At 46.0% G+C, this 11,095-nt stretch overlaps 2 long non-coding RNA genes across 2 annotated transcripts in view; both read right to left on the bottom strand.

Annotated features, from left to right (window-relative positions):
- Positions 1 to 1,854: 1,854 nt before the first annotated feature.
- Positions 1,855 to 9,837, bottom strand: LOC139803062 (uncharacterized). The gene is made up of 5 exons (XR_011728865.1): positions 9,096 to 9,837; positions 6,632 to 6,781; positions 5,741 to 6,069; positions 3,965 to 4,128; positions 1,855 to 2,670 (listed from the first exon to the last, which is right to left on the bottom strand). It is a non-coding gene; the product is annotated as an uncharacterized lncRNA (long non-coding RNA).
- A 405-nt stretch (positions 9,838 to 10,242) lies between these two features.
- Positions 10,243 to 11,095, bottom strand: part of LOC139803017 (uncharacterized) — a 1,820-nt gene continuing 967 nt past the window's right edge. The window contains exon 3 of the long non-coding RNA XR_011728842.1: positions 10,243 to 10,786. This is a non-coding gene — a long non-coding RNA (uncharacterized lncRNA). The remainder of the gene's footprint in view (positions 10,787 to 11,095) is intronic.

Raw genomic sequence — 11,095 nt, forward strand, 5'->3', positions numbered from 1 at the left:
TCCCCATGGCCCTTCCTTCCCCTCTCATCCCTATGACTCCTCTCCTCATCCCCATGGACCCTCTCCTCATCCCCAGCCTCTTCCCCCCATCCCAGGAGACCACCAGTGACACCCAACAATTCCCAACACGCCCCCATGCCAAAGAGCCATCAGTGCTTTTATTACAAAGACAAAACAACTGGAAAATAATAATAATAATTCCACAGGGTTCTACTAGAGCTTTCCAGCCTGGTGCCCCCCTTGGTGCTGGGACAGTGCAAAAATCCAGCTGGCCCCAGCTCCTGGGGGCAGAGGGGTCATGGTGTTTGAAAAGAAACTTCCCAGCTCTGTCATCGAGCAGAAAAACCCCCCCAACACCTTTTTTCCAGCAGTCTCATGAGGTGAAGAGCAGACCTGGGGATACTTAAGTTGTGGGGGGAGCGTGTGGTTGAGGTGCTGAACAGCTTTTAAAGACCTCCCCGCAGCAATCCAGCTCGGTGCTTCCTTTCCAAAGCTGCTTTGATGTCCCTCTCATCCTGCCCGTGACGTGGTGCTGAATCAGAGCCAGCACCGAGACCTGAGACACACTCAGACCCACGGTGTCATTCTTGGGGTCCCCCACCAAGCCAGATGTTGGACTTGATGATGCTCACGGGTCCCTTCCAGCTCTGCAGATTCCGTGATGATTCCATCAAGGATCCCTGGGAGCTGCCCCAGCCACCTGTAGCAACACCAGTCCTGTTAGTAACTCTCTTAGTAAGTACGTGCTGGAGTAGTTCCACCAGATTTTGGGGGCTGTGGGCGAGCAGTGGTTCAACCATGATGCTGTTGGCAGTGCCAGTGTGCTGCCTCCCTCTCTTGCAGCCACAGAGGAAAGTCAGGAAATGGTTTGACAAGTCTGATGTGACCTGGTAATTCACCTTCCTTAGTAAGAAATCTAGAATACAAACCGCAGAAATTCCACCTCGATCTTGTATGTGGTGTAGGAAAAAGATAAAGTGTGGTTACTTACCGGATTGTAGGGTTGCTTCGTTTAAATTTAATTTAGGGGGAGAGTTTCCTTCAAATCCATATGAAAAATAGGGAAAGAAGTAGTAGTATGGATGCCCACTACTGGATAAAATGACAGCAACCTTCCTGCAAGAGTTGTTCCTCACTACACTGAGGAAGTAGAACTTGAAATCACTTCAGAATGTAGAAGTTATTTCTTATTCTGAAGTAAACAGTGAAAGGGGAAACAAACACTTTCCCTGCAACCCAAACAACTTCAGCTGCTTCTGGTTCAGTCCTCAACCATCATCTGTCCTTTCCCCTGTACCCAGGAAAACTTCAACCCTTAGCACTTCTGATTTTCTGATCTTAGCATATCTTATTAATTTTTTTCAACATTCCAGTCTGTCCTGGAAAAGTATTTGAGGAAAAATCCTGGCTGCTAGGAAAATCCCAAATTCTAAGCCAAACCTGGACTTGTGCACCTGAACGTTGTTTCCATTATGAGAAGTCAAATCTCTCACAATTTTAGGTCATTGAAAAACATTGCTAATAATGATCACACACACAAAAAAACCACATTAAGAAGTCACCTAAGAGAATGCTATAAGGATGGCAGAGTGTGTCAGGAGCTGCACAACAGCAGGTCCAGGTGACATGGTCTGTGGACCCAGCCATCTCACGGGTGGTGCCATTGGATCAGAGGCTACTCAACACTTTGTAGATGCTTTGAGGTCTACAAAGGGACTGGAAAGGAATGCCAGAGTTTTGAGGACTGCAGGAAGCTTCCAGATGATTGGGGACAGGGAAATGGATCTCTGCCTTTGGCTGCTCCTTCCTTTCTAGGGCCCACAGACTCCTCTGCCCTCCTGTACCCATCTCTTCCCACATCCATTGCCACAATCAACTCTTCCTCTTTGCCCCGTGGTCCCTGTTCATCTTCCAGCTAGAAACAAATCCAACCAGGACAAAAAAAAGGCAGAAAGCTGCCCCTTCCTCCCTTCTCTAGGACTTCTTTTGTACTACTCCTGGAGCCCAGGAGCTCCTCCATGACAAAGTGCAGGGCCAGGCTGTCGTTTTAGCTTTCTCCATGGTTATAATTCTATTTTTTTACAAGTGTGAAAAAAGATACACACAAAACAGGAGCTATGGCCACTGCAGCTCTTGAGAGCAGAAGAGGTTTGAGATATTAGATCTCTCTTCACAGAGATGTTGCTGGCACAGCAGGCAGGCAGAATATTGCCCAAGTCCAAGCTAAAAGTCACACACAGCTTTCAGAAGCAGGTACAGCTCCTGTATGTACAGCTGTACACAGGTGATACTAGATTGTTCCCCACTTATGCAGTGTATCCTGCCCTGTAGCTGCCTCCTCAAGGTTGCCCAGACAATCCCATCAGTCTGCTGCTGGTGCCTTTTCCATGGGAATGGTTTTCCATTGCTGCTGGATGATGGACACACCACGCAGGGACCCTGCAGTCAGTCTGACCCCTGCGGTCTTCTCCAGAAGTCATCGATGGGGAGACTTAGTTATGGGTGTTGCTTCTCTGACACACGCTCTGCTTTCCTACCAGTAGGAAATCTGCTCTCTAAAGCAGTGTTTATTCACTGTGGGAGGGTTCAGTGGGAATGATGCCTTCACTTTTGCTGGATCTCCTCCAGGTGACTCTCAGCACAGCTGTCGGCCTTGCGGCGCATCCAGATCTGTGAGGATCAAAGGATAAACATGGGAGGCTGAGGAGCAGGAGGGACAACCTGAGTCACTGTTTCCAGTCTCTTGCAACGTGTCCTTTCCTGTCATCCCTTCTAGAAACTGATTAATAATCCTTTGTAAAGCTGGCTGGGACAGTGGGTAGAAGAACAACCCACAGTTACAAACTTCTGTATTTCCAGCCCAAAGATCTGGTGGCCGGAGTGTTCCCTGTTTGAATTTATCTCAACATTGTCCTGCATCCAAGATTTTTTCTTCCTGCTCTTACCTCCCAGTCCCTTTTATAGACTGCCCCCATTCTCAGCCTTCATTTTTCCCAGAGTCATCAGGCCAGGCTCTCCCACTGTCTGAGTTCTTTACTCAGCTGCTCAGTGACCTTGTTAATCACAGTAGGACAGAGACTATGTTCATTAGTTTACTTCTTCTGCCTAATAGTTTGCCATTTCAACATGACTCCTAGCCCAGTAAACTACTCATCTGCCTTACTTCATCTTCCCCAGATTAATCAATATGTTCTTGTTTGACACTGGGCTTTACTAAACTCAGGCTCTCTGTCTTCTTCTAGGATGAACTCTCATCAGACAAGGATATCAGGTCACTCTGGCATGATTCAGCCACAGCAATCAAGGTTAAGTTTTGTCTTACTCTGCCATTCACTTAATAGAATCATCATAATTTCTGTCTTGACCATATGTTTCTTTCCAGTCTTGTTCAAAAGGCCAACCCCCAGCAGAGGCAACCTTCACTCCGGGTTGCTTTTTATGTCCAACTTGATGTATCACTGGATAAAGAGTTGGAGGGGTAGATTTCATCCTCCTCTGCCTTGCAAACTCAGTTGATCTGTGAGCCAGGCCTGGAGGAATGATCCCCATGCTCAGCTGGCTCCTCCAGAGCTGCTGCCCCCAGCCAAATCATTTTGTCCTTCTCATTTCTTCACCGTCCACCTCATCTCTTCACTCACCACACCACATATCTCACAGAATCTTGTGTCAGTATTTTCCCTCCAACTGCCCGTCCTCCCCTAACGCTTTTCTAACCACTACACTATCATCACTTACCTGATTTTTATTTTTTTTTTTTTCCAATTCCTATCAACTGTCTGTTCTGATTTCACTCGGCCCTACAGGAAAAGGAACGGGGCAAAATCTGATGGGCAAAAATGTTTGCATTCAGCTGGGGATGAAACCTTAAATATTGATCTCCTTGTTCCTGCCCCAGTGGGGTGCACAGGGGGACCCTGATCCTATGTTGCCTTCAGAGAGGTTTTTCCATTCTACTCCCACATACCTCCCATAGTGTCACAGCTCCTCCTTTGTTCAAATTCTGCTGCTCTCGTTGTGTGGGGAGACAAAGAAGTGCCCTGGTTCTCTCCAGGGATGATGGGCAGAAGTTTCCTGGTATTAAAAATCATTTGCATCTTCTTTCTCTCCCAAGTCAGGTGTACAATTGATCTGGGGGAAAAAAATTGTCATGGTTTCCAAAATGGCTGAGACATTCTTGGTGGTTCAGATGCTGGAAAGATTAGATAATTGACCAGTAGAGAAAGAAGAAGCACTTTCCCCTTTAATTATGTTAAATATTCTAAAATACACAATCTATGGTAGACATGCCAAGATCTATACTGCTATTTTTTCAGTCAAACCACCAGTACTTGTGAAATATGACAAAATGCTTGCCTTCTGTCCACACTGAAGGAAAGGGGAACCTTTCAGAAGATCTGAAGTTGACCACAGATGCTTTTTATCCCTCCTGACTCCAGGGAAGAGTGGCCTTACCAGCTCAGGCAAGAGCCCACCTTACTCAGTGTCCTGTCTTCCCAAGTAGCCTGATTTCTGTGCTGATTTCTATCCAGGAATGCAGGTAAATGTTGTATTATTCCTCCAGGATCCACACATTTTCAGCTGGTGGCCCCTTTGGATGTGTTCTGACAGCTCTATGTCACTCGTGTTCAAAGCTTTTTCAGCAGCTGTTTCAGTCAGGCTTAAAATGTTGGTTTTTTTTTTTTTTTTTTTTTTTTTTTTTTTTTTTTTAATCTGTAGTAATAATTCTCTTGCTGAATTTTAGGCCAGGAATAGGTGTTTTAGTATCAAAAAGATATATTGAAAAGTTAGGTTAGCAGAGTCTTCAACAAGACCTGAAGCGACCCGTTTGTAAAATCACGTGCTGAGAAATTAATTCTTTGCTGCTTACAAGGTCTCCTTTCCTTTCTGTGACCCTCGAGCAGATAACTATGGAAAACCAGATGACTTTTCTCACATTGTTGAGTGATCTCTCTGATTTTTGCTGGAAAATTGTAACCTTTTACTGGGTGATTCTTACCCCTCTCACAAGCGCCTTGCCAGGCATCTGAAAGTAGTTTAACCGTTTGTAGGCACCTCAGTAGTTGTCAGTCCATTGAGTTTTTCCACTAACATTGAAGGACTTTAGACTGAAACAAGGTTTTTACTTGATGCCATTTCTACTTTTCATGCTTATTGTGCTTTAATTAACTTTTGGTGCTTGCTAATTAAGCCCGTGCTGTGGATTAGACGCTGAATTTCAGAGGGCGGCAAGAGGAAAGCTGAAGAAGCCCAAGTGCTTTGGTGCTCTGAGGGTCTCTGCACATCTAAGAAATTTCCTATGATTTTTTTTACTGCACCCAGACCTGCAGTTTTTGTTTAGAAAACCCTCTTGACCAGTGGATGTCCCATCACCCAGTGGCATGTAAGAACTACTGAGGGTTTGCAGCTCTCCAGCTATCTGATGACGTGATGCAAAGTGAAAGAAGGCAACCACAAAGATGTGTGTTGTACAAGGATGCTCCTATTTCCTCTGATGAGTTTTTTGGTATCGTGTGAGAATGTGGCACCTCTTATCTGCAAAGGTGTTTTCCCCTTATTTGATGTCAGAGGGAAGGAAACCCCCAACCTGTCCCCACTGAGGCATCCCACAGCGCCCAGAACAATTCACCCCATCTTCTCATGCCTTTTCCTAGATGAGAAAACTTTCCCTTCCATTTAATATTCAAGGGGTACATGGGTATAAATAGGCAGCACGTGGTATTAAAAAAGGCATAAATCAAACCTGGCTTTCCTGGGGGGGAAAATGCTGTCACTCTCTCTCTTCTTCTTGGTTTGCTGCATCTCTGGCTCAACGGGCAGCGCCACAGAAGAATTTCAAGACAACTTCAAGGACCTGGTGGCTCTAGCAAGCAAGAAGGTGGGTAATTGTCTTGTCTTCTTTGTTTTCTGCAGTTTTGGTGGAAGTTCTGAAGTGGAGCCTGGGCTGAGTTTCAGCTCTGGTTTGCATGTCCTGTGTTTTGGTTGGTAAAGTCGGGGTGCTGGAGGCACTGCGTGGCAACCTCTTCTCAGAAGCAATTGTTTCCCCAAAGGAAGTTCAGAAATAGAAAAAACCTGATGAGGGTGATAGGTAGTTAAGAGATGCTTAACAATGTGCTAGGCACTTAGAAGAGAAATACCTTCTAACACTTTTTTTTTTTCTTTTTTTTTTTTTCCTCAATATTTTAGGACTTTCTTCCAGTCCCCGCTAAGAAGTTTCGGGTAAGACTTTTAAAGCTTCTTTATTAATATTCAGTGTTGTTAATCCTGTGGAAAATTAAAAGGGTTTGTAGCAGATTTTGAGAGAAAGTGAGAGTTAAACTGCTGCAAAAGGCTGACTCTCACACAAAGGGAATACACAGGTGCTAAGGATATCTTCAGGAGCAATCCCTTCAAATTCAATCGAGTCCCTCATATGCAAAAATTATGAAAATTAAAAACTAATTCTGAGGCCAGGGTCCCTGGGGCTTGGTTTTATTGCTACTGAGGGCAAGCTCAGGAGCTCTGGCAGAGCTCTTGATGCTGAGGCTGTTCTCAGCATCACTTTGCAAGGTGCAGACCCTGCCTGTGCCCCGCTGCTGTTCAGAGCAGGAGGTGATGACTGTGGTTAGTAGTGGGAAAGCTGAGCTGCTCTTACCTCCTGGCAAGCAGAGGAGCTGAGTGTTACAGAACACAGAGGAGTTTGTTGAAGCTCTTTGCAGCCACAACAAATTTTATCACACACACAGAGCTTTTGATGATCAGTGGTTTGCAGCCTGTGGTCTGCCCATCGCTCCGGCTCTGTGAACTGCAAACAAACAAAAAAGGTTCATGAAAAAGAACTGAGAGGCAGCCTCTTGCTGAGAGGCCTTCTCTATAGAGAAAAAAAAAAATTAAAAAAAAAAAATATATTTAGAGTTTGCAGCTTTAAAGAAGGTGAAGAAAAGGACTTTCCAGGTAGAAGAGCGTGGTGCTTCTGTCCTGCATGGGGGCAGTAGCTGTGAAAAGCAATTAGCAGATCTAATCTCAGTTTGATTTTGACAAAACTGCAGCCCCGAGGGATTTTATTGCTCTTTTCCAATTCTTTTGCAAGTTCTTCTCAAATCCCAGAAAAGAGAGGCAAGTACCCCTTTCCCTCCTTGTACTGCCACAGAGCAGGCAATGGGTAATTTTGGTTTCTGCTGTCCACGGGGTTAACTATTGAGTTAAACAGAAGGTAAAATGGAACTCACTTGGCAGAATGTGACTTTGCTGTTTGAAATATGTATTTTTTTTAGTGCAGCCACGTTCCCTGTCACCTCAACAAGGCCATACAGTGGCTGAAAGATCACATCAAGGATGAGCAAAGCAGAACCCGCATCTCTCTGATGGAGAAGACCATGGGCCACATAACATCAGCTTTAAACAAAGCACCCAGAGTAAGTTCCTCCTCAGGGATTTCTGGGGATTAGACAGGTAAAAATGTGCCATTCCTCTGAAGGGGCTGCCCCCTTGTTTTAAAAACACAGGGAATGAGCCCATTTTCCTTTTTTAGAAACCTGAGGAAGGTGGTTCCTGCCCCACAGCCTGGAAGCCCCAGCACAGAGCCCTGAAGTCCTACAGGAGATTTTTCCAAAAGTTCCATGAGAAGTGTTAGGAGCTCTGCTGGAGGGTGGTGGTGGCAGCCCTGAGAGGTGGAGATGTCCTTTCCCAACACTAGAGCTGGTCCTGATGGAAGACTGCAGAGCTGGAGAGACAGCACAACGTTGACATGAGTGTTCCATAGGTGTATGATCAGATATTTATGTCTTATTGCAGGTCTTGGCATATTTATTTTATTTATAGAGAGCTTTTATATTTGTCCAGAGGCCTCGTGTTCAAAAGTAGAGTGAATAAAACAATTTAAACATGTGAGTTCTACTGTGGGCTTTGTGTGCTGGAAGAATTAGAGTGTGTGTCAAGGCCTGAACAAATCCATGAGAGTGAATTTAAAAGCCCCAGATCAGGAGGCAGATCCAGTGATGGGCTCTGCTGCACCCACTTAAAACAAATGTCAGAATCTTTAATTTTCTGACAGCAAAGGAGAAAAGGCTGTTTCCTCTGCTGGAGGAGCACGGGTGCCTTCCAGCATCCCCTGCTGCCTTGAGGGGAAGATTTCCTTAGGAAAAGCAGTCTGCTCCCTGGCTTGGGAGAAATTTCCATTTTCCTGGAGCCTGAGAGGAGCAGGAGCTGCTGCACCACATCCACTGGAAGGGCAAAGAGCCCTTCTCTGAGCATCCCAACCTTATCAAGGTGAAGGAGCAGCTCATGGGGCCAGCAAAAAAACCAAGATGTGGAGATGACAGAGCAGGTGACAGCTTGCTGGTTCCTCTGTGCCCCTTCCCACCACCCCTGGGCACTGCCAGGCTTCCCACCAGGCACTGAATTACACCTGGGGGGGTTCAGAACTTGCTGCTTGGCAAAAAAACCCAAAAAACCCAACCCGAACCATCTGAAGAATAAGCAAAGGGAGGTTGGAAGATGTGAAGAGGGACACCAAGGCAGCATGGAGAGAAAACCCAATGCTGGAGCAGTTCCAGCAGAACTAAAAAAATAAAATTAAAAAAGATCTATAAATAAAGTATAAATAAATAAAATATAAATATTAAAAAAAATAAATATAATATTAAAAAAAATAAAATAAAGGAGGAAAACCCAACCCCGTTGCATTGCAAATTCTGATGATTTGGGTGAATGTCACAAGAAGACAGAATGGTCAGGCAGTGGTGGAGGAGGAATCCTGGCCTAAGCCCTGCTGAAAGATCAGCTGGGTGTGCTACTGGCACCAAAAATAGCTTGGAGTTCTTGGGAACTGGGAATTATCTGCTTGTCACAAAAAAAACCAAACTTTGCCGAGGGGGAAAAAAAAAAAATAAAAAAATTACACTCACCCAGTTGTGGGACAGTGCTGGGATTTGGCAGAAGTGGCCAAAAATACCAAGAGAAGGGGGAGAAGGAAAGGTCTGGGCCATAAGAGCTGTGGGTGGTTGTGCTGGAGCAGAACTGGAACCAGCTGTGATGTCTGTGCTGGGAGGCTCTGCAGGAGGGGATGGACCAGCCCTGGGCTGAGGAAAAAGGGGGAAAACAGGAATTTCCCAACCAACCTCGAGGGCCTGAAGAAGCTGGAAAGCAAGTTGCCCATGGAGGTCTCCAGTGGTGGGGGCAAACCCCATCCTTGGGGTGGGATCTCCAGGGAGATGCCAAGGATCAGGCTCCTGGAAGGCTCCTTGGTGCTGCCCGGGGGGGGAAGCTCTGCAGATAAGCAGGAAAAAAAGGAATTATTCCTGGGAGGGATGGAGTAGTGGGGGCAGCACCCAGCTTAGGGCCAACCCACACAACCAGCCCTGGCTTCTGCCTCCCCTGCTCCCAGGTATTGGGATGCTGAGGTTCAGCTGGGCCTGGGCTACCTGGCCACCCCGTGTGGCTAGCAGATCTAGGGACAAGGCTGGGGCCACCCCAGGCACTGCCCTGGCAGGATCCTGGCAGGAAGGAAGGGATGGAACTGCTGGAAAATGGGCATGGGAAGCCATCGGAAAGGATGGCAGGGAAGGAGGACACAGGGGTCACTGAGCTGGCCACTTGGGCCAGCTAACTAGCCACGGCTTCTTCAATGGATGAAGACCACAGCCCCTCACCCACCTGGTGGCCTTCCCCTGGCCACGGGGGGGACAAAAATCCCCTCCTCAGCCCTGCCCTGGGGGGCTGGAACAACACAGACCCCACATCCCCCAGCCCTCCCCATCCTGGGACCACCCAGCACCCACTCCATCCCTCAGGATGGAACCTTCTTGACCTTGGGAGAACCTTTCTGACCCCTTTGTTGGGTTTTTTGACCTCTCTGTTGGCTCTTTTGACCTCTTTGTTGGCCTTTTTGACATCTCTGTTGGCTTTTTTGACCTCTTTGTTGGGTTTTTTGACCACCCTTTCCCACCAAACCCTTCCCTCTTGCCAGGGTCCCCAGGTTGGGCTTTTGGGGTTCTGGCATCGCTGCCCCTGTCCCACCAGGAGCTGAGGGGTTTCCAGGGAGATGCCAAGAGCTCCCTCCTGCTTTTTTTTGGGTCATTCTGGGCTGGCAAGTGGAAAGGCCACATCCTGGGGTCACTATTACCTCCTTCTCTAGAAATGCTGATTGGGTAAGGAGACTTTTAAACACCAAATTTACTGGAACTTTTCCCTGCCAGAAAGTCACAACACATGGCCTCTAACCCTAAATTTATTTTTTTTTTTTTTTTTTTAAATCAGTTTAAAAAAAATCAACCTAAACAGTGGTTTCCTTGCAGGGAGCCTATAAAATGGCAGAGGATTGGGTGCTCCAGGAGTATTTCCAGGTTCCTGAAGCCCCTCAGGAGGATGAGACCCCAGCTTTACCTCCTCCTCCTGGCTGGGAGCATCTCAGCTGCTGCTCCCCTGGCTGAGCTCCTCTCCTCCCTCCAGCAAATCCAGGAGGTGATGGCAAAGGACAAACAGGTAGGTTCAGCTCCCCTTTCTCTGGCATCCACGGAATTCCCTCCCTCTGGAATCTTTTTGCTCCCTGGGAAAGCCACGAAAGGTGTGGCAGGGATGTGGGGTGAATGGGGGGGTGTCATGGATCTGCTCTTTTTCAGAGTCTGAGGATTGAAACTCCAGGCAATGTAGATGTAAGTAAAAGTCCTTTCTTGAAGAGAAAAATAAGTTTAGTCGGGGCAAATCGAGGTGGTTTTAGTTATTCTGCTAAAATAATCTGTTTCAGGGCAAATTATGGCTTTGGGTATGGCTGCTTTCTGCTAGAAAATGCTATTGGGGATATTAAATGCTGCTGCAAGATATAAAATATTAATAAACACATAATAATAATATTAATAAATACATGGAACATGACTATGTTTTACTACCAAACTACACATTACTACAAAACAATATATTCAATATATACTGGTATTTTTCTATGCAAACATACAATTATATAAAAATGTTAGATAAAATGTTATTAAAATATATAAACACAAATAAAATGATCTATAGGATGATATAAATAAAATGATACCAAAACCCAACCACTTGTGAGGTAAAAAAGATGCTGCCAGAGGATAGTAGCCCAGGCAGAAATATTTTTTTTCTGTGTTTT

Source organism: Heliangelus exortis, chromosome 15 (assembly GCF_036169615.1).
Source record: "Heliangelus exortis chromosome 15, bHelExo1.hap1, whole genome shotgun sequence".
In the NCBI taxonomy this organism is placed as follows: domain Eukaryota; kingdom Metazoa; phylum Chordata; class Aves; order Apodiformes; family Trochilidae; genus Heliangelus; species Heliangelus exortis.